This window comes from Micropterus dolomieu, linkage group LG09 (assembly GCF_021292245.1).
Source record: "Micropterus dolomieu isolate WLL.071019.BEF.003 ecotype Adirondacks linkage group LG09, ASM2129224v1, whole genome shotgun sequence".
NCBI classification, from domain to species: Eukaryota; Metazoa; Chordata; class Actinopteri; order Centrarchiformes; family Centrarchidae; genus Micropterus; species Micropterus dolomieu.
This window is the reverse complement of record NC_060158.1, coordinates 5219892-5224720: the sequence shown is the minus strand read 5'-3', so window position 1 is coordinate 5224720 and position 4829 is coordinate 5219892.

The window sequence follows — 4829 nt, the reverse complement described above, 5'->3', positions numbered from 1 at the left end:
TCATACATGCGGAGTTTAGTCACTGTATGTTTAGTCAGTCCAGTTTGAGTTTTAACTGTATTAAGAACCACTGTTTCCTATCAGGCTGTAACTCCATTACCTTTACTTTACAAATTCATTAGAATAATTGAAATACATTTAGGGAAAACCAGACACAAACAGGGCACAAATGTGGACAATAAAAATCAGTTAAAGTCAGTAATAAACTCGTTTAAGTCAATTTATTATTTCCAAGATAGTAACTGAGACACAACAAACACCGACCTCTCTTCTCCTCCCTGCCTCCTTTAGGAAGTGTGTCCACCAAAGCATGTTTTTCCCAGCTGAAAACATTCTTGAGAGCAATTTGGAGGCGCAGCATTTTTTCAGCTTCAGTTAGGGGAGAGCAGGGGCAAAAGTACCATTTTTCAGAAAAACCTATTCTAAACAATTTAAGTTTGGGCTGTCAGGTTACTTTTGAAACTGAATATTTAAAATAAAAATGTAATTAAGATGTTTGCAGTTACACATTAAGATCACAGTCATGTTTATTTATCAAATACAAGGGTGGTAACACAAAAAATCTAGCTTGTATTGTTGTGTTACTTTTGAACCACATGTGTGTTACTTTTGTCCCAGAGATATATTTTTGCTGTGGTCACTGACTCACAGGTGTGGTCTATCAATATCAGGTGGTATTTTGTACAAATGTAGAACGACTTCACTGGCGAACTGTCCAGGGTGTACCCCACCTTTCGCCCGATGTCATCTGGGATAAGCGGTTGACGATGGATGGATGGATGTAGAATGACTTCCGTATTATTTCACTTTAAACATAAGTGGCACATTGTTACTTTCGACCCCGTCTGCTGGGACAAAAGTAACATCCGGAGTAAATATCCGGAGAGGTTAAATGATATGTCACAAGTTCCTCATTTTACAGATCGATTGTGTCATCAACAAATGCTGAATGTAAAAATGTAAAAAACAATATATAGTTCTTTCTCTGGCCCTTGTTCTAGATGAAGGGAAAGCTGAAGCACGTAAGGAGAGAGGATGTCCAACGGATCCGTGTGGGTTCATGGGATTTTGTGGACGAGGAAAAATCTCGGGAAGCTGAAGTGGGATGGAGCCTGGTTCAAGGAGAACTTTCATATGAGCAGGACACAGTTTGAAGTGTTGCTCAAGGAGAGACATGATTTTCCAGGAGGCCATCAGCTCAGAGGAAGGTCTCTCATTTGACTGAAGCAGTTTTTTTGTAACTTTTAGTTACAGTTACATAATTAATGTAACTTATATGTCTTGTAATGTATATTCTTTTCTAGGTACAGTATTTGTATTTTACACAAGAAGTAAATACACAGTTTGGCATCATTTGACTTTCCACAGGTTATCCCTTCTTATTCCTTGTTCCGATGTGTTATGATGAGCATTTTGTTATCACAGTATTTCTGATGATATTGAGCCGGATGATAATTCTTCCCAGACCAAAAACTTTAAGTTTATATATATATATATATATATACATACATATATATACGCACACATAAGCGGTTATAGATAATGGATGGATGGATGATTTTAGCCGGCCACCAGAAATGTTGGCAGGATTTGTTAGAGCAAAATTGCTGACAACAAATGAAATTCAAAGTAAAAAGGAAGCTTTTTGGAACTTGATGTTGTCAAAGTAAACATTTTATTCCCCCAAAATGTAGTGAGTTCTAACCAAACAACACAAATTTAAATCATTTACACATGGATTGAGGCTTGTGTTAAATTGTGTTGATGACTGCCTTTTTAGTGACGTTCAAGGTCTTGTTTTGTGAAGGCCTTAGGTGTACAGTTTTAGGTGGCACAAAGGAAATTAGTCAAAATTAGACTTAGTTGTTTTCTTTAAGTTTTATCAAGGCAACAAACCCAGAAGAGGTACTTTAAAGGCATATTCAAGGCCATCTTTTAATTTCCAAAAGACTGTTAAGCTTTATTTTATTTTTCTCAAACAAACAAACTTTGCTAGGCTGCTTGAGGCCACTTTAACTTTTGGCACACATGCCTTTGTGTGTTTTTCTGTCTAACACGGGGAGCAAAGGGAAAGAGAGACTCTTGAATCATTATCAAAAATACCATAGTCATTTAGTTGACCTTGTTTGTGTTTGTGTCTGTATGTGTGTGTGTGTGTGTGTGTGTGAGCAGACAGCAGGTCAGCTCGGGGTTTAACTGTCACATCTGTTGCTGTGTCGCTCTCTGTCTCGCTGTGAGGACGTCACTCTAAATGTCCCTATGAGGCTCCGTTTGCCCTCAAAAACCTTCAGCAGCAGCTCCACCTGATCCCAACCAGCTGTCAATCACAAACCGCCTCCTCTGGCCCTGCGAGCTCTACAGATAGGCAGGTGTGTGTGTGGGGGGGGGTGCACAAAAAAAAAAAATAGTTTGTATTCACTCCCCACAAACAGCAGGATGAAACAGGAAGGGAATTTAAAAACCCACAAACCTTGAACTAACCACTTCCGCCAGGGTTTTATTTATTTATTTTTATAAAATAAAACAATATATACTATATCAAAACAAATAATAATCATTATTATTTAGGTAGATTTAGACATTAGACGCAATAATGATAGGGAGGGAGGGTATAAACTCAGTAAGCTCTGCAACATGATGAGATTTGAGTGGAAATGAACGGGAACATGAACGGTGAGATGATCAAATGAGTTGTATCCAAACCCAGTTTGTGAAACTTATGTGGAACAGAAAACCAAAACAAACAAAAAAAAGGTTTTTGTGTTTTTCACAGTCTGGTATTGTCTGATCATCCATTCATCCATGTTTCCAGCCTGTTGCATTCTGTTGGAGAGACTTGCTGCATCCCCAATATTTTATTTTCTGTGTATCATTTTGAATTGTTTGAACTTATTATTTATTTTGGACGCCTGGAAAACATACCAGCTTGATTTTGATGCACAGATATACAGTCGTGGCATGAAAATTGTTTCTTCTAGTGCAGCGGAACTACTTTGGATGAAACACAGCATTACTTCAGGCACTGAAGCTGAGAGCCCAGTCTCATCTCAGGGCGTCAAATACCGACACTTTGAGAAAGCCTGATGAAGCATTTTTATGAGACACCATGGGCTTTCAAGTAACTCCAATGTAACCCATTCGCCATCACTAATGTACTTATTTCAACAAAAACCATGATCTTTTTCTAAAACTAACCAAGTAGTTTTGGTGCCTAAACCGAAGGGGACCTTGTGCATCAGATATATGCTTTGTCAGGTTTTCTCAAGCGCTGGTATTTGACACCCTGACATGAGAACGTGTTGGCTTATAAGCTATTGTCTGATGGGCATCAGCTGTTTTATGCATACACACATATACTTCACAATGATTGGCTCATTCAAAGCTGTGTGCCATGTAATGTCCATTCATATTCATGTAGGTGTGTGGTGCGAACATTATGACCTGAACGGTTATCAGTCCCTGCTTCTCTTGTTGTACCACTTTATTAAGGTGTAAATAGTTGTGGTGCTGTCTGCAGGGATCAGCTGCTTGTCAAACAGCCTTGTTTTAGATGTCAGGACAGAAGCAGTGTTTTCCTGTTTGCTGTTGGACTGTGACCAGAGGCCACCACTGTGCCATGGTAAGTGATCTGGTAATGTAGTGATGGTAAGTATCTGCTGCTGGTCCTGGTGATGGTAAGTATCTGCTGCTGGTGCTGGTGTGCTTTCAGTGTTTTCTGATATCTGCTTCCCGTGCTGCTAACTTACAGTGATACATTTGAACACTCCTTCATGGGCTGGAGTCATTTGTGGGGTTTTCCATTGCCTCTTGTAAACTATTTAGCAGATCACTTGAGTATTTACTCAAACTTGGTTTATGGTTGTTCATATTGTAGCCTAATCGTGTCTATAGCTGAAATACTTTTTATGGAAGAGGAAGTCTGGCCTGCACAAGAGTATGTATTGCAACATGTTGTAGCAGACCTAAAAAATTTTAGTTATGCATTTTAATAAATATATGAGAATTGATACCCAATTATGAATTCATAATTGAAGATTCATAAAATCTAAATTTTCCTCGTTAAGGGCACCACCGGAGTTGTTATAATCCTAGAGTCTCCGGACCTCTAGGTAGTTTTGAATAATTACATACAATTACATAATACAATTATTACTAGTGATCAGTTAGTTAATAATTGCTCAATTATCTTAAATCAGTCAGTCAGTCTCATATCTAAAGGGTCAGTTCTCTTGGCAGGAACTAGAAATAGGCAACACACACAGCTCTTGATTATATTACAGTGAATTTATTCTCTAACTAAGGTGATAAAATGATGGTTGGATACAGGGAACATAAACATTTGCTGAACAATGAGCCTGGAGGTTCGATTGTGGGAAGCATTTGACTCATACGGCATAGAAGAGCTAATGAAAGTAAACTAATGCTGTGATTTAGGAGTTAAAATGGACGTCTGATCACAGAACGTGTGTTCAGTCTTACTGCTTGTCGACAGCCTGCTTTTGGCCTTTTGGCCACTCTAGCTGCCGATCCTGGCTTTTTGCTAGGGATTCTCCGGGGTTCTCCGTGTCTGATTGAAAACGCCTCCTCCGTCTGGCAATTCGGCTGTTTTCAGGTTTCCTTCGTTGCCGCTGGCGAGACCACGTGGCTTGGTCTGACCTTGGTGAAGTTGGCTCGACGAAAAGGCTTAAAATGGAACTTGGTCGTTCCTGAATTAGTCCAGTGTAACTTAACGGACTGATAACTTTAACAAACAAAAGAAATAAAGAAAATAAAACAAACTGAAGGGCAGATCGATGTCGCGGCACTTCAGGTGTGTAGCTTCAAGCGAA